This window comes from Nyctereutes procyonoides, unplaced genomic scaffold, assembly GCF_905146905.1.
Source record: "Nyctereutes procyonoides isolate TBG_1078 unplaced genomic scaffold, NYPRO_anot_genome, whole genome shotgun sequence".
In the NCBI taxonomy this organism is placed as follows: domain Eukaryota; kingdom Metazoa; phylum Chordata; class Mammalia; order Carnivora; family Canidae; genus Nyctereutes; species Nyctereutes procyonoides.
Genome location: NW_026575049.1, coordinates 64,875,196 through 64,901,196, shown reverse-complemented (window position 1 = coordinate 64,901,196; position 26,001 = coordinate 64,875,196). Strand labels below are relative to the sequence as shown.

Here is a 26,001-nt window from a genome sequence, read left to right as displayed (position 1 = left end):
ATACACATATAAAAATACATGTGACCACCATCCATCAATATATATCATATACGATTAATATATAATGTTATCATATATTATATATACACATGTCTATAAACTCTGTGTATATGGATCACTTCATTCTCAAACCAAGGCCATGAGATAGGTGGTATCAGATCCATCATGCAGCAGAAGAAACGGAGGAAAAAGCAGCTCACCTGCCACATTCACGCAGACTGTAAACTGGTGACACTGGAATTTTAATTGAGGATGCCTGGCTTTTCGCCCCTATGCTACACTACTGAGTAAAGGATGACGGGCAGGAGGGGAGATTGAAACAAGATGGCTTAATGATCTTTTTATATATATATAGATTTTTTTTAAGATTTTATTTATTCACGAGAGACAGAGAGAGAGGCAGAGGAAGAAGCAGGCTCAATGCAGAAGCTCGATGTGGGAGTCGATCCCAGGACCATGGGATCATGCCCTGAGCCAAAGGCAGATGCTCAACCGCTGAGCCACCCAGGCATCCCATGGCTTGATGATCTTAAAAAAAAAAAAGTGCGGATCAGTTGTAACCAGCCTGGGAAGGCAGAAAAAAAGAGTCTCCACTGGAGAGAATTGCAAAGGGGGACAGAAAGCCCACAATTAATCACATAAAGGGGGGGTCTGTCTTCTTTAAAAGGGACAAGCTCCTGGAGAGGATAATGCCTGGATTTTCATCAATGGAATTTCCCATGCGTGGCAGGTGGGAGGCCCGCGGAGATTTGCAGCTGGGTGGGTGAGGGGGAGCCCTGCCTCAGAAAAGTCCACGGGTCTTGGCAGAGCCCCTCCCCCGCCCGCAGGGTGAGGCCCCGGGCAGGACGCGGCGTCAGCCCCACGCACAAACGCGAACTGTTCGCCCGCGCAGCTGGCGCGCGCTTTCAGCGGTCCCTGCGGCTCCCTGCGGCTCCCTGCGGCTCCCTGCGGCTCCCTGCGGCTCCCTGCGGCTCCCAGCCGCTCCCAGCTGCTCCAGGCCGCGGGGGCGGAGCCCGCGGGGCCCACGCCCCAGATGAATATTCAAGCAGGCCCCGCCTGCGAGCCCGAGCCCCGGACCCGGGCGCCCCTCAAGGGGTTAGGGCGGGGAGGGAGGTGGGAGGAAGGGCCTGCCCGGGAGGACGGCCGGGGAGGGAACCGCCGGGGACCCGGGCGCGGGGCGGCTGGCGCGGGCGAGGTCGGGCGAGGTCGGGCTGGTGAGGGCCTGGGTGCACCTTGCGGCCCCGCCCCACCCACGGGCACCAACCACGGGCACCAACCACGGGCACCCGAGCGCTCTTCCTAGCCCTGGGAACCGTGCAAACCAAGAGAGGGCTTCGGCTGTGTTCACTGCTACTTCGTGACTCCTCTGGGTTAATAACGTGCCTCTCTGCAAACGGACCGGGTGCAGCTATGTTAATTTGTGCACTCTCATGATCTAATCTACGACTTCTGGGTGGGTGTCAGTCTTTGCCTGAGGCTGGAAACTTTCAACTTTTTTCTTTTTAAGATTTTATTTATTTATTCATGAAAGACACACAGAGGCAGAGACACAGGCAGAGGGAGAAGCAGGCTCCATGCAGGGAGCCCGACGTGGGACTCGATACCAGGACTCCAGGATCACGCCCTGGGCCAAAGGCAGGCGCTAAACCGCTGAGCCACCCAGGGATTCCAAGGCTGGAAACTTTTAACTAGACTTTTATAATACATATACTCTTAGATCTAATTGGGACATAATTGGGGAATTAGCCATACCTGTTGATGCTCATATTTGACTCTATTATTTTTATTCATGGAGAAATGACCCAGCACAGATCATCTGAAAGAGTAGATCGCTCCGAAAAGCATTTCATGGACTTATAATACCAGGTAGGTTTTTGGGAACGTGCATTCAGTCTTTTGTTGTTAAGTCGGTAAGAGGTCACTTTAGAATTCGTTTTAAGAGAAAACACTGGGAACTTTGTTGAGTGCATCTTTTCCATTAATCCCTCCATTATGAGAGAGGCTCTGCTTCTTACCTACAGATTGGAAGTGGACCAAATAACATTACTGAGAGGAAACCAACGAATAAGAGGAAAGAATGTAGTGTGAAAGCACTTAGCTACTTTAAATGAGGGCACACTCCTCCCCCATCTTACTTTCATCCCAGAGAATTGAACACACATGCAGATGTAAAGGTACAACCACTGTAAGCAGCCATGAGACCTTATGGAAAGTAGGGACCAAAGGACACAAACAAATGTCCCAGTAATCATAGATTCTGGAGATCATAGACTGATACATTTACCATTAATCCCCAGCAAAATTCTAGATTGAATAGCTAAGCAGGCAGCTAGTGAGCACTTAAAAAAGATGACCACTAGGAACCAACAAGAACTTGACCAAGAACTGGCGAAGCCAAAGTTTATTTCCTTCTTATGTCTTTTTAAAAAATGAAGTGCCTGATTAATATATCAAATGCCAAAAAACATAGAACACCTTGACAAAAGGATAGCCTGTTTATCTTCCCCCACCTTTTTTTTTCTTTTTTTCAATATTGGATCAGGGGTCAAAGTGAGCAAATTGAGCATTTGGCAGCCAAAAAAGTAAACTCGAGATCCAGAAAGAATTGGGTTTAATTCCAAGCTCTACAACTTACTAGTTGTGTGACACTGGGCACCTCTGAGTCTCACTTTTCACAGCTGCAAAATGGGAATAGAATATCTACTGGACAGGTAAGAAAGAAAATACAGTATGCAACACGAGTTCTCAAGAGAGGGCAACTATTATTAAGATATGATGTAAAATGTAAAAATTCAAATACAAATTCAGGAAAGAGAAGGACTGAATTCAGTGATTCATACACAAATATTTTTTTAATTTACTGAAAGTTCAGTGTGAAATAACCAAGTAACATGTTTCAAGTACAGACTGAAACTTATTAATATAAGTATGTGCAAACCCAAAAGGAAGAGTCCCAGTTGATTCCATTTGGTCAGATCCTATCTAAAATTCTTTGTCCCTTTCTGAGTAGGATACTTGAAGTGTAGCAAGGAGACATTAAACAACATTTGGGATAGTGGGAGACCCAGAAACCACAATATCTGACAAATACTCAAAAGAAACAGTGGTGTTTATCTAGGAGAAGAGATTAAATGATAGCTGCCTTCTGATATTTGAAGAGCTATGATGTGCAATAGGGCATAAACTTGGTCTGCACAACTCCAAATAATAGAATTGGGACAAATGATTGGAAGTCGCAATGAGATCGATTTTGGACTCAACGTGTAAGGTGTTCAACAATGCAAGGAACATTCTTGAAAAATAGTAAGCTCACAATTACTGAAAGTATTCTCACAGTGGGAAGAGGCCAGCTCTCAAAGATAGTGTGATAAGGGATTTTTGTACTGGAAAAGAGAGTGGCCTAGTTTTAGATTAGAGTTAGTAATATACCATATGTATGCCAACCTCTACCCAGCCATGGCAGACATGACTAATCAATGATAGTTTTTTTTTTTTTCCCTGCTGAACTAAGTTTAGCCTGGCAATCTTTTTCCATGCATGCTCCAAGCTGTCACCACCAACGAGTTCATCAAAGTTGACAACCCACCTAACCCAGATGATCCCTTAGAGTCTCAAAGACCCCAAAACTTAAATATCTCCCCCATATTATAACTATAAAATATATCTGTAAACTAACTAGGAGAGCCACAGTTAAGTGCAAAAATATTTTCATATATCTGTGTCTGTATATGTGTTAATGTCAAATATGTGCCTTTGTGTGTCCACGTATGTGAGATAGATCATAGGATTAAATGAAACAGGAATCACGTGAGGGAAATAACTCATTTTCTACAAGAGCTCTTAAATAGTGAATCCCAGTTGAATCATGCTAATAGTTCATGGCATTGCTTTATGAATACCCATCTGTTTCTTGTACAAAGGGTTCAACCCTTTTGTTGCCCTCTCCCACCTCCTATAAAATTTCAAACTCAATTTTGTAAGCTGTAACTTTTGGGACACCAATGGGAAGTTGGTATAAAAAGAATTTGAAGGGTTGGTGGAGATAGGGCTGGGGTACTTAGTAAATCCTCAAGAAAAGGGAGGATTTTATTACTAAGCAGAAGTAACCAAAGAGATCAATAAGAAACTAAATTACAATGTCCAAGGTTATTAGCAAACTTAGAGTCCAAGCCAGTGGGCAGCAGGAGTCTCTTAGAAGGCGTAGTAGTAGAAGACAGGTGGGTGGTAGCTTGTATTTTGGCTTGCCAGTTAGCAATTAAGAAAGAGGAAGAAAGAACCCAATCAGTCTAACTCCCAGGAGAGGAACAAATGTGCAAAGACAGAGAAAAAATAATCTTTTCAATAAATAGTGCTGGAATAATTGGGTATCTATCTGCAAAAAATAAAATACCTTGATCTATATCTCTCACCAAATGAAAAAAATAACTCAAAATGAATCATAGACCTAAATGTAAAACTTAAAACTCTGTGAAGCTTGCTTTTTTAACAAGATTAAGCTATTTAAATTTTGAACGTGAGTCAGTTTAAGAAAAATAGAAGTGAGTATCTACAGATGAAATGCAGATATGCAAAAATCGCTAAGGTGGCAGCCCTTTGCTACAGCCTCCTTGGGCTAGGGAGGGTGTCATAGACCCATCCAGGCAGGATGGTATTTGCTACAGAGCTCCAGTCTCAGGAGCAAAGTCAGCAGCAGGCAAACCAGGAAACTCTGCTGGAACCCCTGTCATGTGGGCGTGGGAAAATCATGTTAGGAGAGGGTGAGAGGAAGCTGCTGTCTGCAGCCCAGTGCTCCCCAAATCCCAGATCTCAAGTGTAGGAGACAGGAATGTGCATCCCAGACTCCACTAGTCAACACTTGTGTGGCTACTTTTCAGCAGCCTGACCTGACAAGGGGGTTCAACTGGACAAGCCAGGACACGAGAAGCATAACTAGCAGTACCTGCAGCCTCTAAGAGACCTGAGACAGGTAGGACGAGGTGTCTGCTGCTCACCTCACATCATAAATTCTTAGTCATTGAATTATGACTCTAGTTACATCTTCCTTTATCAGGATCAAACTCCCAACATGTCAGGAATTATAAAACAGGTACGTAACAAACACTGTAACATGCCGGTTGATTCTCTAAGAAAGCAACAAAGGAAATATTCCTTCTTTCTTCACCCATAAAATTCTTATGGTGTCAGGTTACCTGGGTTCAAATTCCAGCCCTGTCTTCTCTTAGATGTGTAAGCTCAGCCTGATTTCTTAAGTTTTCTGAACCTTAGTTCCCTCTTCTGTGAAATGGAGATGACCAAAACCAAAAATGAAACAAAACAAAAAACACCTTCCCAGAGGTCAAATGATAATGCACGTGAAGGTGTTTATCTCATGGGACATTTAGCATGTAGTAAGTGCGCAGTTAGGGAGCCCAGAGGGAACTTAGCATCCCAGTCCTCTTACCCACTGCTCTAGCACAGCAAGGCCCAGAGATGTGGCCTGCCTCCCCAGGATCCCACAGCTACTGAGGGGCAGGACTTGCTTTTCAAAAATTGAGGTGCGGTCAGTTTTTAAAATTTGTTTCCTTTCCTCTCTTGGTGGTTGGGATCATTTTCCTCTTGCTTCTTCTCATACCAGGCTTATAACAACTTGCACCATATTTTACTCCTATTTCCCATGGCTTCGCTGTGACCCCACATTCTTTTAGCACTCCTACATTGTGAAAGCTGCACACCATCTGTCATTTGATGAGTGTGCAACAGTCCCTCAAGAGCTTAGTAAATGCCTTTTCTATGAAGCATCCTTCCGTTTTAAGCATAATGCGATGTTATAATTTAACTTTCAAGATCCACTCGGGATAGAAGGGATGATAAGACGGGTCCATACATAAACATTTTCCCCCCGGGCAGCAGGACTATAAATATACCAGGATGTGCCCTTCTCCAGCTAACAACAAATTATCTAATGATCTTCCATTTCCAGGCTTTTAAGAGCCCTTCTTTCCGAAAGAAAAGAGAGAGTGTTTGGTTTCTACATCATCTGTTCATATAATGGACATAAGCTATTATTCCAAACAGATTTCTAGTTACACAAACTAATACAGGTGGAAATCTCCTTTGGCTTCCCATTTTCTCAAAGTCTATAGGGTAGAGTCATAAACTACAGCAGGTTTTCCTAATCATGGCTCACCAGAAGGACAAGCTATTTGGAAATTAGGTCACATCTTAGGGCTTCCTGCCAGACACACACACAGGAATAGTAACATTATTGCCAGAAGTATCTTTGAACACAAAGAACAATGACAGATAATGTTGTTCTTCTGGGAAATGCTGAATGGCTGGATTCTTATAGGGTCTCTTAGAGTAAAGTTTCCTGACAAAAATAAAGGGGTTGTAGGGAATGTTTTCAATGTCTGCCTTTCCAGAATAGACTACTTCTCTACCCATTATATCTTATATTCCCTCTGCCTCAAATGCCTGGCATGGAGGAGGGTATTAAAATGTGCAGAACAGAAGAATGGGCCATCTCTTTTCTTTCTCTTCCTCTTTTCCCTCATCCCCATATTGCCTCAGAGAAACACATAAATAAAGATAAGCTTTACCAGTGAAGTTAGGCCTCTCCCTTTGGGCTCTGTTCATGAAATTTGTGGGACATTTGATCAGGGTTTTGTATTATCAAGTGGCCTTTGAGTGCTCAGCACACCACCCTTGTCACACCACCTGTCCTTCCTACCTGAGAACGTGTTAGAACTGTAGAATCTCAGGCCGTATCCCAGACTCGAAGTCTGAATTTTAATGGGTCCCCCAAGGGAGACTTGTGCATACGTTCAAGTTTGAAAAGCACTAATATAAAACCTACTTGAATGATGGATCCTCCAAATACCAACTGCTTGCTGGTCCCTAGAAATGTATAGCCTCAGATTGCATTTCAAGTAGATGATTGTTTCCAGAAAGGAAAAAAAAAAAAAGACAAGACAAGAAGCCCATCATATTTCCGGTGCTTGCAAATTGACAGCAGTCCTTAGATACATGGCAAGGGACAGAGCATCTGTTTCAGGGAACTGAAGCTCACGTTGGCATAGGCAGGCAAGTGACATTCACCTCTGTACATCCCAGCAAGACTTTGAAACTATACATGGCCTCTTGTTATTTTTCTACTGTGTGTTACATAAAAACTGTTGCCAATGCATTTCAAAACTTAAAATCACAACTGATTGCCTAGTTGTTTATTAAAAAAAACAAAGATCTTGGAAGGAGGGGAATGCAAATTCCCATTTCAGAGGAAATCAATCAAAAGTTTTAATCTGTCAGTGATTAATTATTTTATGTATTGATTTCCATGGCTTTTAGGGCTCTTAGCAGCAACAGGGGAAAGGCTAATCGTTCTGGAATGTGTGTGCACTTGGAGCATAGCCCTAGGGAACAGGGAGCTTGAGCTTGACCATTAGTCAAGAGTGTGTTATAAAAAAAAAAAAAAGAGTGTGTTATAAACAAATTATAGGCAAAGATTCCTTTAATGTGATAGAATTCTCAATTTCAGCTACTCTTTAGCATTTATAAGGCAGACAGGACCAAGGTTAGAACAAACGTCTAATAGCCATCTACTTTGCGTGTGGAATTGGACAGAACGATACACATGCAGCATGGTACTTTAACCTTTGTTTAAAATACTGCCAGCAGCAGTGTTCGGTGAAATCCTCTCCATCAGTGCAAACTCAAAAAAAAAAAACCACACCGTGCCATTATTCTGTGGTTATGTTTTAAGAGACTGACACATAACTGATAAAGGATGAGAGAAAATACTGCAAACACCTATGATATGTGGTCCTTATAGATTGAATTTCACCTCTGCATATTTGTTCATGGAGTTCCTACTGCCTACAAGCTTCCCCCCCATCCATCTCCATTGGTTCAAATTCTTCATATATTCCTCACAGAGCTCCTCTGTGGAACTTTCTCAGAACTTGCAAATTGGAGTTCTGTTGCTCCCTCGATATTCTCATCACAAGTTAAGTGATCTTCTCGTGCGCGATGGAACTCTTTGTACTTTACATTACAGTTATTTGACAAGCTTTATCTCTGCTGCTACACTGCATGGTTCTTTAGAGCTATACCTTATTAAGCTCTGTGGCTTTCCATGCAGCACTGTGCTTGGCACAGTGCATAATCTCTAACTAGTTATTGACTTGAACAAATGAGGGTGTATTGAGGACTCATTATCCAGTATCCCATAGCCTGGTGTGACCACAGAGCAATCAATAACGAAAGCAAATATTCGGGGAAAAGCAATGGGACTCCACTAGAGCCTTAAATCTCTTTTTGTCAACCAGTCAACATATTTAACTAACACTTACTGTGTACCTTGAAAGAGGAAATTTATGAAACAAGGAGGAGGAGGTTACAATCAGGTTACAAAGACAAAATTTTCAGGGCAAACAAAAGGCAGGCAAAGTTTTAGCTATCATCTTTTCTATACCTTCTGTCCTCCTCCCTCTGATTTCCTGCTCTCTTCGCTTTCTTGTCTCCTTTGCTACATCCTTGTAAGTGCATGTAATGTCACTCTTATTACTCTGTATTATAATTCAGTCTGGAAATTGAGTTTGAATCTAGGCCATAGTTAGGGTTCCAATATGTCTATATTTCCCACCAATGACCTAAGAACAAGGCCTGAGTTCTTAGAGAACAGAGCTGAGAGGGAATTTGAAACAGACTGTGATAGTCTAGGACTTTGGAAGAGAAGGGGTCCAGATCCCTCTGCATCAGTCCCCAGAAAACAAACGTAACACTCAGAGCAAAAGGGAGGGGCATTCTCCCCATTTCCGCATGGATTATAGACAACTGGATTGCAGTGAAGCATGGACTGAGAACTAACTATATTTTGGCATTCATTCATTCAATGTTCACATGTCAAGCTGATAGTAAGTGGTGCTGTTCTAGGCCCAAAGAATATACCACTGAATGAAATGGACAAAGCTCCTGCCCTCTGGGAGCTTATTCCTGTTGTGTGCTGACCAGGAGGTGGCATCTACAGAAACCTATGTTCTTTCAAAATCTACCCCTAATAAAAAGGAGGCACAGCCAGCTGAGCTTGAGAAGAAAATATGGTCTCAGTCACTCTTCTGGCCCATTTTCCTCCTATCTTTTAGTTCTACATTTGCTTACTGGGTTAAACTAGACTCTTCTCTTCAGAGCAGGTCACACTGGAAAGCAATAAGAATTCCCTAATTCTGAACTGTTCTAGAGACACTGGCTGCCCATCAGGCTGCCTACTACAGAGGTGTATCTTCTGTGAGGTTGTTTTCTAGAATTTTTTGAAAACAATGTGAAGGGCACCTGGGTGGCTCAGTGATTAAGCGTCTGCCTTTGGCTCAGGTCGTGATCACAGGGTCCTGGGATCAAGTCCCGCATCAGGCTCCCCACAGGGAGCCTGCTTCTCCCTCTGCCTATGTCTCTGCCTCTCTCTCTCTCTCTCTCTGTGGATAAATAAATAAAATCTTAAAAAAACCCAACAATATGAAAAGCTTTAAACTAGTACAGCAAGTAGCATTGTTTTGTTGTTTTCCTCCACCATTAAATAAAAGTCAAAAAGCAAGAAAAGAAAAATGCCAGACACTTGGCATCCCTGAGTCTGGAAAGCAATAGATCTCAACAGGCAAGTGCTGAAATGGGAAAGCATAAGGAGTCAGTGTGGGAGACCATGTGAAAACTCTGGCAGGGGGCTAAGTTCTTAGAAATGAAAATGGGGAAAAGCCTGCAAAAATCTGGGCTATTTCCTCTTAGGAGGATCATATTTGTACTCATGGACTAATGAAGCCTGGACAAATTTGGGTTACATTATAACTTATTTACATACTTTTTCCTCTCTTAAACTACAATCACGTTGATAATAAGGACTTTATGTCCTCAGCACGTAGAAGAGTGATGGGTACATATTAGGCATAGCTCAGTGTTTAATAATTATGTGAGCAAGGAAAGGGAAAAAGAAAATACTTAATGATTCCAAATATTTAAGATAGATCTGATTTTTTTTTTTTTTTTTTTTTTTTTTTTTTGCAAATGGCAGGAATCCAGAGCAAGCCTGCAAGCCTGGTGACAATGTGACAAATCTCCATCAACAGCAGATATTACAATAAAGTGAGGGAGATTGGAGGAATTCCAAAGACACTTGGAGAAATGGAGGCATTATTGGAATATAACTTCCTGTTGCAACTGTGTTTAACAAAATTGGGTGTCTGAGCAGTGGTGTGTGTGCTAAAATCTTTCTGATACTTTATAGTCACACCTCATGTGTCAGGCGCTAGATCCTGTGTTATTGATCATAAGGCCTACAGGAATTAAAAAAAAAAAAGAGCTCATTATCATGTAAAGTTTTCAACTACCCAGTTTTAAAAGAATCAGTATTATAATCTTGGCACTGACATAATGAACTTAAGAAATGGAGAATCAGGGCAGCCCGGGGTGGCTCAGCAGTTTAGCGCTGCCTTCATTCCAGGGCCTGATCCTGGAGACCTGGGATCGAGTCCCATGTCGGGCTCCCTGCATAGGGCCTGCTTCTCCCTCTGCCTGTGTCTCTGCCTCTCTCTTTCTCTGTGTCTCTCATGAATAAATAAAATCTTTCAAAAAAAAAGAAAGAAAAGAAAAGAAAAGAAAAGAAAAGAAATGGAGAATCAGGGGTGCCTGGCTGGCTCAGTCAGTAGAGTGTGTAACTCTTGATCTCAGGATTGTGAATTCAAGCCCATGCTGGGTGTGGAGCCTACTTAAAATAAAATAAAAATTTTAAAAAACAAACAAAAAGAAATGGGGAATGAAAAGAAAGGAAGAAAGAAAGAAAAAAGAAAGAAATAACAGAAAACTGATCAGTATCTCAACTAAAAATGAGTAAAATGATTAAAGGAGTACCCCAAATGAAAATCTAAAAAGAATAGTGAGGATGCTTTTGTTTACAAATAACAGAAATAAACTCTGGCTGGTTTAAGTCATAAAGGGGACTTGATAGAACAATAATGACAGAATGATATCCAGCCAATTCACCCTAGAATGTCATCCTATGTTTATGTGAGTGGTTGGTGTTCAGACTGTAGCTTTTGTTAAGTATTTTGGCCACCAGCTCTGGACACTGGAGGTCCTCATAGACTCCAAAGGCAAGATGCAGCCAGCTTTCAGAAATGGACTAGAACCTGTGTATCATACATGGTAATTTTGGCAACAAGCAATGGAAAATTAACTCACGCTAGCTTATAACAGTGGCCAGCAAGTGACAACCCATAGGCTGGACAGCTGTCTTGCTGGAACACATTCATAGTCACTCATATATGTATCAGGTAGGGCTGCTTTAGAGCTACCATGGCAGAGTGGATTAGTTGCAACAAAAACTTCATAGCTTGCAAATCTTAAAATATTTGCTATCTGGCCCTTTAAGAAAAAGTTTGGTTACCTCTGAATTCTATAATAGATCATTTATTATCTAATATATTTGATTCAGTCCAGAGTGGGCTCAAAATGCTATCAAAGCCTTGGGGTTTTTTGGAATTATTTTTGCTGCCATCTTCAGTATTGCCCTCATCCTAGGATGGTCTCCCTTAGGGTGGCAAGGTTGCTGACAATGGCAATTAGGACTATGTGCTTCCTTGTTTATCTCCAGCAGGAGAAAGAGTAACTTCCCCCCTAGATATAGAATATACATTTTTAAACAGATTGGGCCAATTCAGGATCAAGCCCATCACTGGATCAATACAGTTGCCAGAGAACTGCCACGCACATGTTGTCTTAGACCAGTTGGCAACCTCTTTTAAGGATGAGTGGATCTAGAACATGATTAGTATTGTCTAGAAAAGAAAAATAGAGAGTAGATGTTAAGTATGCAAGTAACAGGCATTGGCAAAGTATGGGAAGCCAAGGAATCATCCCAACCTTCCACTTCTATATCTCTACTTCCCTCTTTGACTCTGATTCACTGTTCTTTCTCATCAAGCCTGTTTCTTCCACTTCTCCCAAAACGTGGTGGAAAATAGAGCTGCCAATAACTCAGATATTTATTACTATGGTCTTATAACTGAAAGAAACTAATCTCCTTTTCTCTATCATATTTTTTAGCTCCTAGAGAAAGATTTTCATTGGCCCAGAGTGGGTCAGGGGAGCTTCCTCAATCAAAGGTAAGATCATGCTCTGGAATTGGAAACTCTCACTAGAACCAAGTAGATGGTGGTTAGAGAGGGGGCTGGAACTGGAAAACAGTGTTGCAAAGATGAGCCAACAGCTGTCCGCTATAGTATGTTCATTTCTTTATGTCAGATTAAATAAATAATCCAATACTTTCTAGTACAGGCGATTGTGTACATTAGGATTATTTTTCATTTGAGAAAAACAGACCCCAAAGAGCAGTCACTTAAACAGGATAGTTTCTCTTTCTTTTATATCAAGTGGGAAAGGTAAGAAAGTTGATATGGCACTTCTATTCACTCATCAGCTATGTCACCCTTGTCTTCATGATCCAAAATGGCAGCTAGAGTTCCTGTTAGTGTGTCCACAGTTGTAGCAGCAGGATGGAGGAAGGGATGAGGAAGGGACAAGAGGTACACAACAACTACCATATAAGGAAAGCTCCAGAACTTGCTACATAATACTTTGACCTACTCCTTTACAAGGCAAATTGCAAAGTAGCCTTTTTTTTTTTCCTGGACTGCTACATGTCTGTTCTACAAATCAGAGGTTCTAATACTACAGAAGAAAGGAGAACATGTAGTAAGTGACAAATAGCAGAGTGATCATAGTCTCTGCATAGTGAATTCATTTTTAGAATACATAAGACTTTCAAGCTAAAAGGATTTACTTTGAACTCAGAAAGAAAAATAAAACAGTCATCATTAAGGAACTTAAAGGAGAGTTAAATAATACAACTCACGTCTTGTACTCCCATAATTGAAATTTAAATGCATTAAGGTAACAGAAAAAACACACAGAACACAGCCATTGTTTGCTTATGCCACGTATGGCCTTCAAATAAAGATAGTTCTGTGTTCTAGCGAAGAATTATCTTCCAGACTATGACAACCCATTCACGTTATTTTAGAAAATATTCTGTGGAATTCTATAGCTGTTGTGGTATAAAAGGAGACAGACTAGCATTCCTTAAATTCAGACTCAGACTTAGAAACATAAAATTCTGAAAAACTGTTATTTAAGCCCAAGAACTTCTACTGGCTAAATTACCAAAATGGAAATGTCCCTAATGACCAGGTGTATTTGGTCAACTAAAAAAAAAAAAAAAACTGTTCCCAGTTCTATTGCTTCAGTGATAGCCTGAAAAACTCCATCAAAGGATTTGTAACTTGCCTTTCAAATCCTGATTGGTGGGCCTATGCTTTTTAAGCCAGTTTCTTATGGAAAGAAGATTCAAACAATATTCTCCAGGCAACCCTGGTCAGTCCTTAATGGTGACTGCGTGAACCTGACTCTTTCTATTTGGATTTAGAAAAAATAGTAAAGCTCAGTTCTCTTGCATGTGAATGAATGGAAAGTAGAGAAAGGGATTTTTAGTACCTGGAAAGTTCCAGCAAAACCAAGCCTTGCTGCAGAGGGTGTGTCAGTGTTCAGGGCAACACCCTTCCTGCAGTCACAGAGTACAGGAGCATGTACTCAACTATTATTAGGTGACAAGAATAGAACATTATTCGGAGCAATAAAGTGTTATTCAAATTCTACCAAAGTACACAGATGCCGTAACACAGTAATTATTCTAAGAAAGAGTGTTTAATTTAGAAATTACCTAACCTTTTTGGTTTCTATTTTTTATGACATTTGTAATCTAAATTAGCAACAAACCTGTGTCTCTCAAGCTTTTACATCAAACTCTAAATTTGATTTGCAATTTTATTTTAGGATCAGGGAGGGATCAGTCTGTTTCAGAGATTTAAGGCCAGTTTAGACCTAAGTAATCTGCAGACAAAGGGTAGAGAAGTAAAATGAATGAATGCTATTGTTTTCAAACAAGAGAAGAGGAGCCAAAGGACTATTTCCTTTTTCCTGTGCTGCTCCTAGAGATCCAGGCAGAAAAGAAAGTCATAGAACAACTGATGTTTGCCAAGGGTTGGGATTTGGGCCTCTCAATGTGAATCAACAAAATAATCAATCCAATGTTAGTTATACTTAATCATGTCTTTGTTCCTCAGCAAACTCCCTTACTAATTCATTATTCTGGCAATAATTTTTCAAGTACCTCTCTATACCCGGCCCTGTGCTACATTACGGGTATACACACAATGATCAGCAAGGGTCCCCATCTCAAAGGATTTCCACCACCATCCGCTGACAGTGATACTCATTTCAGTTATAGGAATAATCAGCATGTTTATAGAAAATGATTAACAGAAAATATTTACAAATGATCATAACAATTAGATGGAATTACAAGTAATTTTTAAAATCATTCAAACTTCCTATAATATTATCATATTCCTATAATTGTATTATACTCCTCTAATGCTTTTAATAAAAAACACATTGGAGATTTCAAACCCTAGTGTTAAAAATTGAGTGATGAATTTTGATCAAAGTTACTTTAAGTAACAGAACTGCCATTATAAATCAGTCGCCCTTTCAAAACAAAAATTAATTATGTAATCATAATAAATTCTATCATATGCATAACAGTTATTACAGTAAATCCATTTAAGGCTTCCCTGGAGTAGGAAAAAAAGGTCACAGGTGAAAACTAGAGAACACAGCTTATACTGTTTTAGGTCTCCTGATGGAAAGGACGGTGAGATGAATGACCCTTGCTAACCTCTTTGCCAAGCATGTGACATTCAGTAAGCACCCATGATGTCATCAGTTAGGCCTACCAGAAAACACTCTTGAGCAGCCTCCGAAATTTTGTCATTAGCACATGTAGTCTACCTCATATTGCCGAGAAAAGTACTTCTTGAAATGTCTCAGAGAGGGAAGTATTAACGTAGACGCGTTAGCAGCTCTGGTGGTCATCAGACCCGGGCCGGTGGTGTCAGTGGTTTTACCCACAAACCAACTTGCTGGAAGAAACCTGCCCACTTTCAGCTGAGGGTGAAGATCACATAAATTCAAAGCGCCCAACAGTGCTATGAATGTCACCAGGAAGACTATCCGGGCAGGGCTAGGAGTAGATCCAACAAAGGTGCTATTGAATAAATATTGAGGTGTTGTTTTGACCAGGAAACCTGATGAATTCTACCCCTAATCTAAATGCCTTTCTGATGCCTTCAGAGCACAAGTATCTAGGTTATTTGAGTATTTAACGGGAGGCTTTACCACAAAAGAAGGGATGGCAGGACAAGATGCTTATCAAGTTCTTCAAAAGCAACAGTTGAAGTGAACAAACTGTTGTGGGTGCTTTTAATATGTGAATTTACAAAGTCGTATACTCGTTTCTGTCATCAGGAAGTAAGAGATAAAAATCCCTTTTAAAATCACTGAATCGACAGAGATAGGATCTTTACAGACTTTTCTCATTTCTGTCATTCCAGTCTCTGAAGATTTGAACTGTTATTAATTCAAAAATATGTATTGATTTCCTACCACATGTCAGACAATGATCTGGTGCTTAGGATGGATCAGTAAACAAAACAAACAGGGGTACCTTATGGAGATTACATTGTAAGTAGGAAGCAGAAAATAAACCATAAACATAATCAGGAATTTCAATAGATATTGGAAGGGATAAAGATTATAGAAAAGGAAATATTAGGGCAGGGTAAGAGGCCCAGGAATGCTAGGTATGGAGAAGGAAGGCAAATCCAGTTTAAATAGGTGGCAAGGTAGGTCCCATTGAGAAGGCAGCAATGGAGCAAACAAATGAGGGTAAGGGAGTGGGCCATGTGACTCTCTTGGGAAAACTATTCCAGGCTGAGAGAACAAACATGACTGGGTATTTGAAGAACAAGGAGACCAGTATGGCTGGAGTGGGATGAGTGAAGGTGAAGTTAGCAGGAGGTAATAGGGGGGCAGGTCTTCCGGGTTGCATAGACGTTTGTAAGGACTTACATCTACTCTGAGTGAAACAGGCATCATTGTGAGGTTCTGAGCAGAGGAGTGACATGATCTGACTTGCATTTTTGAGTATCTCTCTGACTTCATTCTGGCAGCTAGACTGTTATAGAAGTGAGGGGGAAAAGGTAGAAGCAGAGAGGCTGGTTAGGAAGTGATTACAATAATCCAAGAGAGACGTGACGGTGGTTCAGACTAGGGAAGTAGCAGTGGAGGTGGTGAAAAGTGGTTGGATTCCAGGTATATTGAAGTAGGAACCAGCGTAATTTGGATGTGAAGAAAGAAAGAGAGTAGACAAGGATGACTCTAAAGTTTTTGGTCTGAACTAATTAGGGATAGAGTCGTCATCAACTGAGGGGGTAGAGCAGGCTTTAAAAGAAGAATGAGAGTTCAAGTTTGGACTTGTTAGGTTTCAAACATTGAGTAGGTAATTGGATAAAGTTCTGGAGTTTAGGAGAGACATCTGAGTTGGAGATACACATTTCACAGCTCATAGATAATATTTAAGGCCATGAAACCGGGTGAGATCACCAAGGGAGCAAGCAAGGAAGAGAAGAGGCCCAAAGAGAAAGAGCCTGGTGGCCCTCCAAGACTATGAAGTCAGAGAAAAGAAGAGGGGCCAGACAAGGAGACTGAAGGAATACCCAGTGTGGAGGAGGAAAACCAAGAAAGGGTGTGTCCTGGAAGCCAAGTGAAGACATTGTTTCAAAGAAGAGGGAGTAGTAGTCAGCTCTGTCAAATGCTCCTGACACATACCTAAGCTGTGGAATGAGAACTGACCTATGGGGAGGGTAGGTCCCTGGTATCTTTGGGGACAGCGGTTTCAATGGAGTGTTCGTGGGAGAATGAATTTAAGAGGTGATAAGGGAAAAACTAGAGGCAGTAAATATAAATACCCCTTCAGAAAAATTTTGCTTAAAAGAGAACAAAGAATTCGGGCTATAGCCCCCATTTTTCTTAAGTGTTTTCTTCATGTGCAAATATGAAAAATTACACAAGAAACAACAAGTGTTGGTGAAGATGTAGAGTAAAAGGAATGCTTGTGCACTGCTGGTGGGAACGCAAACTGGTGTGGCCACTGTGGAAAAGAGTATGGAGGTTCCTCAGAAAATTAAAAATAGAACCACCCTATGATCCAGTAATTCTGCTGCTGAGTATTTACCCAAAGGATAGAAAAACACTAATTTGAAATATGCATCCCTATGTTTATTACAGCATTTTCATAATAGCCAATTTTTTTTCACAATAGCCAAATCATGGAAGCAGCCCAAGCATCTATTGATAGATGAGTGGATAAAGAAGATGTGATGTGATGTGATGTGATGTGATGTGATGTGATGTGATGTGATGTGATATGATGTGAGGGTATGATGGGACATCACTGAGCCATAAAATAGAATGAAATCTTGCTATTTCCAGCAACATGGATGGATCTAGGCAGTATAATCCTAAGTGAAATAAGTCAGAAAAAGACAAATACCATATGATTTCACTCATATGTGGAATTTAAAAAACAAACAAGCAAACAAAACTGAACAGAATAAAAAAGAGACAAAACAAGAAAACCAGACTCTTAACTATAGAGAAAAACTGATGGTTACCAGAGGGGAAGTGAGGGGGAGAGGTAGAGTAGATAATGGGGATTAAGAGTACATTTATTGTGATGAGAACTGAGTAATGCATAGAATTGTTGAATCATATTGTATACTTGAAACTAATATAACACTATATGGTAACTATACTGAAATTACAATTTTTTAAATAAATTAAATTTAATTTAAAAACATGAAAAACTAATAATTACCAAGTGAATGTCCTGGCTTGTTTTCTTTTAAGCAGACAAATGTGTCCTAAATGCAGTTATTTACTATGGAGTTATTTAACAAACTGTTAATACTGTGTTCTGTACAAGGACATTTCAGAGATTATAAAATCACCTCCACTATAAAAGAGTCTTTATGCCAAGGAGGCCTTCTCCAAGTGATATATGTTTTGGTGTTTCTTACTCCCATCCCTTCTCAAAATGCAACCATTCATCTCAGATGGAATATTGCGATGAAGCAGCAGGACAGCTCCCTTTGCTACTTATACCCAGGACCTTGGGAAAGTCTCCTTGCATCCAATCCCTCACTTCCAATAGTACAAGGGAAAAGGGAGTGAGTTGGTGTGCGGGCACTGGGGGTATTGAGAAGATGGGGGGAGGGCACTAAAGTGTATCAGACTTCAGACTGTATCTCTGAAGTCAGATCTAACTCTGGTAAGCAATTCTGAGTGTGATATTGGTGTTTTGTTTTATTAACTAAGGCTAACTTCAAACCCAAAGGGCTCTGTATGAGTGCACGTGTGTGTGTGTGTGTGTGTGTGTGTGTGTGTGTGTGTGTGTGTGTTTTAATGGTTTCCTTTCTTTTGGAGGTATGGGGACAGTAGGCATTCTTTGCTGTTCTGCTCTTTACCACATTCAAACCACTGTCACTGTCTAAGCCATACTATGATACCTAAGTCACAGACAATATTCTGAAACTCATTTTTTAAAACCTGATTTAAGGAGCTTTGAAAGCATCCCCCAAAAGAAAAGACAATACTGAATATTGCATCCACAATCATAGGTGAGGATCATCTCTAAGTAAAAGGAATATTTTTGTCTTATGTCTTTTCACTAACATGAATCATTTCAACTCACCTAGCTATGTAAGTAGTTCCATTTTATAAGAATAAATGTTTGAGGGATCCCTGGGTGGCGCAGCGGTTTGGCGCCTGCCTTTGGCCCAGGGCGCGATCCTGGAGACCCGGGATCGAATCCCACGTCGGGCTCCCGGTGCATGGAGCCTGCTTCTCCCTCTGCCTGTGTCTCTGCCTCTCTCTCTCTCTCTCTGTGACTATCATAAATAAATAAAAATTTAAAAAAAAAGAATAAATGTTTGAAATAATATTTGCTATATTAAGAAAAGAATGTACAGAGAATAGCAATTTTTATGACTATTAATAACTACCAAAGCTTCAGAATTACAGGTATCCTAAAATACTGTGAGGATTGTATTGCTGTCTTTGCTAAGCTAGCAACTTCCCAGTTGCACTACGGCAGGGTGACGGAAAGCATTGGCACTAGGGCGTGATGATCTGAGAAGGTGCTATGAAGGAGGAGGGTCACCCTCCTCAGTCCACCTGGGCACCTCAGAGGTGGGCACAGAACAGGGTTTTATCCAGGAGGCAGTAGCTCCCACGGTGGAGCATCTGGAAAGGCAACATCAGCAGGATGCAGGGCCATGTACTCCCATGCAGCGCAGTTGCTATGGGGCAAATAGGACTCCATGCAGTAGAAACTCCAGTGCTTGGAGTGCTGCTGTGCTCAGGTCATGCTGACCTGCCAGGTGGAGAAACTCCAGGACCAGCCAGCCTGGTGCACCTGCGTTACAACAACAAAACCAACGACTTGATGGATGTAGGCAGCAAGTATACAGGTAAGCATATAAACCACATTACTTCCATGATCAAAAATATAAAGGGTTTTCTCTCTCTCATTCATTGGGGAATGAGAAATTTTGCCCACAGGGCCATCAGGGATGGGAGCAGGAGTCTATTGAAAATAAAAGCATCTTTATCTTTTAAGAAAAACTAAGAAATGATGGAGTCAAGAATTACAGCAAATTTAAATAATATGTAAGTTGCCACTGGATGCTTGGCTCCATTATGCATTTTAATCCATAGAAATGGAAACAGAAGAAGGTGCTAAATTTAGGTAAGGGTTAACACAAGATTTTTCTAGAGCCCAGATTTCATGTAATGAGAGCTTGTTTTGACACTGCGGATCTCCCCCATCATACCAAGTGAGAGCCCTCTGAGGTACAAGATTGCTGTTGGTAAACAGGTAGCAACAGGCTGGCAGCTTCCCTTCACCTGCCTGTGACTTGGTGTAGTCTGAAGAGGGGTAATTGTGTTTGTTGCCAACCAGCAGTACCACCACACCATTTTCCTTGGTCATGAAGCAACAGCCATGAGGTTATATCTAAGTTGAAGAGAGAATATCTGGGGGGTATTTTTGCTTTGCTTGGTTTTATATTAATATTCAAGGGCCTGAAATTGATTAAGATATGGAGCTAAGGGAGTTGTGGTCAAGATTAGAGCTTTGAGAGGCTCCTGATGGATGGGACTGTCTTGCTACTAAGGCACGGCTATGCTTTTCTTGAGGTTCCTGCCCATCACATCTTTCAGCCTGGACCCCACGTGATACACGAGAGGCACACGTCATAGTGGTTTGGGAAGCAGAGCTTCCCTCTCACCAGCTGCCATGATGGTCTCTGATCCTGTCTTCCTCTGCTGTTCTGCAGGAGAATGATGCGAAGGGCAGTGACTCTTTGCCCTTGAAAGGAAAGGGGATTTGAATTATAATATGTATCAGGGTCTGGGAATGAACAGTATAACTTAGATTCTTGCCTCCTTAATTAGGACGAGTTGTAAAGCACTGAATTTGGGGAGATCTGTTTTTTTGTTTGTTTTTTCCCAAGTAAATGGAATGAGAATCTAAGTGTGGCAAGCATAGTTTACTTAGCCCCCTGAAATTGCAGAGCCCCTGTGAAGATGCCCTGGCAACAATGACCACAAGGAAGCTATGGATCCCTCAGCTCAAAGGAGGGGCAGCTTTACCAAATACCACTTCCTGTCAGGCCAGAGGCCTCTGGGCCATGCCATCGTCCTTTCTCAGCACTGGCATCATGCTGATTAGGATCTTGTTTCCTTTCTACTACCTATTACTTAAAATAATAACATAGCCTGTGTGTTTGATGTTTCAAGGCTATGCTATATTTTCCTAGTGATTAAAAAATAAATAAGGTTTACTACATCCTCCCTCAATAAAGCCTCAACTAGGAATCAGTCCAGTATTTGAATCTCAGCCCCTCAGTTTATGAGCTAGGGCCAATTATTAACCAGCCAGGGTCATGGTTTCCTCATTGGTAAAATTAATAAGAATCATTTTTCCTAACTTCACAGATAAGGATCAAGTCATTTAATGCAGGTAAATCACTTGGCAGCCAGTTAGCTCTCAACTGTCTGTTCACTATTGAACAGATGAAGAAGATATGGTTAGGAGCCCTCCTAGGTAGATCTGGGACAGGAGGATCTGCAGCAAAGTGTGCAGTGGGTAAAGGGAGACGATGCAGCAGGTGCATCTCCTTCTCCATGGGAACTTCCAGGAACTGCCGTATCAGTCCTGGTGCCGCCCTCAACACCCTCACCTGTGCTAATGACTTCTCTGATGGAACTGAAACTACACGGAGAACCTTGCAAAAGTCAACCATGGCTAACTGTGGCTAATTACATATTGCCTTGAGAACACGGTACCACAAGAACACACACCCACACACACACACTGATCCCATGCACACATGGACACTGATCTGGCTTCAGAGCAATCAAGAATCAAAAGGTAGAGCAACTCTAGAACATTATTTTCCCTGGGCTAGAGCAGAGTCAGAGATATTCCAGGACCTATCTTCGGGGTAATTATTTCTAAGAGCCTTGATAAAATGTACAAAGCTAGAGTAGGAAGTAGCAACGTGAAAGCAGTGGTTGGAGAGAAGCGTTCTCTAAGAGAAAGAACTAATTAATTGGTTTGACTGGAGCTTCTTTTATATATTGATTCCTACTACCTCCCTGGTCAGCACTTCCTTCCAGCTGATGAGAAAATGATGAACATACAGCCAAAGGGCCGGGCAGGTTGCAGAGAGCTAAGCTAACAAACAACAATACCGCCCCCTAAAATATTCTCACCCTTTGTTCTTGGGGACTGTTTCTTCTCAGGGTCCTTCCCACCACTTTCCTGGTAATAGCACCTAAAAGGCTAAGAAACAAATCCCAAATTTGGGTGAGATGTATAGCTGAAAGACGACAGCACAGGCTTTGGGGTCCCACAGAATTGGACCTCTCCTAACACCAGCCCACAAAACTGGCTAAGTTACCTAACCTCTCCAAGCCTTGGTTTGCTCATCTGCTAAACAAAATCTTCATGAGGTCTACTTCCCTGGGTTGTGGCCAGAATCACATGAGAAATGTATATAAGGCCCCTAATATGGTGCATGATTCATGGAAAGCACTCAAGAACGGTAGAGCACTATCCTTAAGTATCAGGAGTCATGATTCTTTAATAGTTTCTTTTAATATGGGAGTTTCAGTCCACCCCAATACAGGAGAGGTATTCTAATAAACCAGTCACTAATGGAGTTTGTGATCACGCCGTCCAACCCCAGTTCCTGTGGATTGTGGAGTATAATCAGTCCCAAGCCGTCAGCAAGGTCCCTGGGCCTGATCTTCAAATCCAGTATCACTACAACAAAGACCTGGGGATGGGGAGAACAGCACCACTGTGTCGGATACACCCTCCTTCCCTTTTTCCTAAAACCTGTTTGCCCCCTTTCTCTCCATAACTCTTAAGTTCCCAGGGAACAAAGACTCTTGGGAAACAGGAAGCAGCAAAAAGCCTGTGAGAAAATCCCCAGATGAAGATCAGCAATAATCTCTCCAGACAACAGTTTGGTCAGAAGAGGGAAATTCCCCACCAGGCCTCAAAAACAGTCCCTCAAGAAAGCTTAGAGAAGGTTAATTTGGGAAATCCCCTTAGAGGCAACAGAACAGAAACGGAAATCTGCTTCTTCAGAGAAATCTAAACAGAATGAGACAATTAGCATGTGCCAGGGGAGGACTCTGTGTCAAGCCACACTGCTGCTCCTGCCCACCTTCCTCCTTTTCATCCTGATCCTGAGGGTAACCCTGAAGGTTCCCAGTTGCCGGAGTCACTTGATACCCAAGGCTCCCAACGCAGGGGAATTAATGGCACAATTCTTAGCCTCTTGACATGAGCTGCTGCTAAGCCAGATTCACTTCCAGTTAGGACCTCCTGTAAACCCTCCCTCCCTCTTGCCTCCTCCCCATGGTAGGCTATCAAGCCACAGCTGTCATACTGCGAGAGTTTCCCATCAGGTTTTACTGAGTTCTAATCTGAATGTGACCTCGGGGTCACATTTCTTAGCTGCTGCTAAGCTCCCAGAGGCAGGGAGAAATCCTTCCCACAGGGAAGGGGAAAAAAAAAATCACATAAACCTTGTTCAATGAAGGGCTTAGAATGGAATATCCACTGCTGAGCTGTGGCAGAATATATAAACAGTGCAAGAAGGGGACCCAGGGAGCGGGGGTGGGAGACTGTTGGCTCCATGACTCCCTGAATCCACGTGCAACTGAGGCCCAAGTTGATCAAGTCTTCACAAATCATCCCCTTCCCATAGGACTTCTCTGTGGTGTGTTTTTGATCTGTGACTTAAAATGATTCAGGACGATGACAAAAATGAGATTTTAGTAAAAGAGAGAGGCAAGTAGTCTCCTTCGTGACAGCTAAAATTTCCTTTACTGTACACTTACCCAAAATAGGTACCAAATTTTGATAAAAAGGAGTTTTTAAAGGAGAAAGTACTCTGGGCTTAAAGTCCTGGATGATATTGTGCTCTACTAAAGTGTGGGCCTTTTACATAGTCAGGACTGTATGATTCACAATTACAGATTGTACTTTCAAATATTTTTTGACTCCTAGAAAACCACCCTGCCAAAAATCATTTTCCTGGTACCTTCAAACAAACATGGTTCTTACTCACTTCAATTCATGTGGCTTTGTTAAGATTCTCTTTCCAAAAGTTGTAAACATTCTCAGCCACCTACTTTTCCCCATGCTTGGAATAAGCCAGAAAACTCCTGGCTTTGGGTTTGCATGTTTCTAAGCAATTAGAATAGTCTTTAAATTCATTCTGTATACACAAATAATAATTACAATAGTAACATTCAAACGACTATCAAAGTCTCCTATGCTTGCAAATTCTAGAGAGATCATCAACATACCCTCAATAGGTATTATTCCATTTTTCATTTGGGAGCCTAGGAGGTATTCAATTCACAGTTCTAATGAGACTAGGGCATATTTTTGATTTCAGGGGAAAATTTTCATCTGCTCTCAGCTCTACTGTAGTTATGAATGTGAAATCAATTAAATGATGCACATCAGCAAAAAAATAAAATAAAAAATAAATGGCCCTTTAGCAGAGGCACAAATGAAACAGATTCCAACATGGGTCTGAGAGTAATAAATACACTAATAAAAAAGGAAAGCATGGAGCAACTTTGATGGAAGTAAGCTGTTTGCCTTTGCCCTGGAAAGTTTATAGTGTTTTAAACAATTGTAAACATGTCAGTATACATGGATACTGTTTCCATAGCAGCATAGCAACAGTTAAGAGTTTCTCCAAACATACCCAAAAGGAAACTAAAAATAGCTTGTCTTCAATATCAAAATACATACATATACATATTCAGACAAGAGTACACAGAATTATATGTAATTAGAAGTTCTACAGACACCAACCTTTCACAAAAGCACATTGCAAGTAGCTTTAAAAACCAATGAGTTTGGTACCTTTCGAAATGGGGTAGAGACCAAAGAGTCCAAGGGAGGGGGAGGCAGATGCCAACTTGAATTCTAAGATCGGAGGCTCTTGACCCTAAATGCCTCCAACCTTTGCTTTGCTGGTTCCACGTGACATACCCCTTGCTGCCAAAAACCCTCGTATCCTGTCCACTTTAGGCTCCTACCAAAATCGGAGTTGAGGGTATGATACATGGTATTACCTCCATTTGCTATAATGTGCTCTTGTCTTCTTACATTTTCTAGCCAACGTTTTCCATCCTCCTGATATAGGGTGAACAGTAGTTGCATTTTATTTTTTTATTTTTATTCTTTTTAGTAGTTGCATTTTAAAAAATAATGTAAACCCAAATGCCACACTTTCCCAGTGAACTTACTTCACCTGACACACGGTGACAGAAATAGTGATTCTGAAATGAAGACAGCATGTCAGTACATTTTGGGGGCCTTCGCTGTTTGTGCTTTTTATTTATAGCTAAGAATTACAAGTAGTTCAAAAACATCATCTAGTGGGAAATATTATTATAGGGTATCTGTAATTTATTACCCAAACTTGGATACTTTTTAGAGCAAAAGGCGGTGCTATTTATAATCACACTGGGGAAACAGATGTCAATCAAGACAGCCCAGCAAGTCTAGACTAACAGTCACACAATGTCACATATGAGTATAAGCATCTTTAGGGTAGGGATGATGTCTTACTTACTCTTGTATCTTCAGCACCTATTGCAGTGCTTTACACCTAGAAAGAATTCAATAAATGATTGTTAAATTAAGAAATTCTATAATTAGGTTATGTTTTTGTAAACCTTTAATAAGTACATATATATGATAGTGTAAGACATGAGCATAATTTATTTTTTTTCAGTCCACAGACCATGTGTTGGGGTTAAATAAAATCCCACGGAGAGCTACAGGGTGAATCTTACTTCATCATCTAATCTCCTTGAAAGTAAAGAGGATAAAAATGGAGAAGCAAAATATATCTATGAGTCATAAAGAAAATAATTCTATCAGTTTGGAGTGGTGTATGAAAGCACTAAAAAAGGGTTGGAGTATGAATGCAGATAAGAAGCAATTTCATAATCTCTACAATGGTTATTATCCTGGTTTCATTTTCTCTGCCAGGAATGTTGGTCCCTGGGGAGAAATGCAGAACAAGTATTGGATGAGTACACTCCAGCTGGGAAGAATGCTATTTGTCTTTCATGATGAGAGTCCTAGCCATTGGTGAACTCCCAGGAGTGAAGGTAAGAGCCTCTTTACTTTTCCGCCTGGATCTCCCAGGAGCACAGGGAATGTCTTACACAAGTCAATTTCCCAATTGATGGAACGCCAGTTCTTGGTTTATAAGCTGCATCAAAGGATTGCCATGGGAAGTAATCATTACATTCAAGAGAAGTGCTTAGCATTCCTCCTATGAAAAGCACTATAAATCTCCCCACTCCCCTTTGGTGGAGAGGCAGCAGAGTTTGGGAAGTGGTGTGGCCTGTCTCTGACTCTGCAGTCCTGCTGTTTGTTTGGGTTTGCAAGATGGATCACCCTACAGG

General features: G+C 41.2%; 2 long non-coding RNA genes across 3 annotated transcripts in view; one reads left to right on the top strand and one right to left on the bottom strand.

Moving 5' to 3' along the window:
* The window catches only part of LOC129511424 (uncharacterized), a 95,808-nt gene that overhangs the window by 15,990 nt on the left and 53,817 nt on the right, over positions 1–26,001 (bottom strand). The gene's annotated exons all lie outside the window — the stretch shown is intronic.
* LOC129511425 (uncharacterized) lies at positions 1,206–25,754 on the top strand. The gene is made up of 3 exons (XR_008664821.1): positions 1,206–1,866; positions 12,070–12,128; positions 25,580–25,754. It is a non-coding gene; the product is annotated as an uncharacterized LOC129511425 (long non-coding RNA).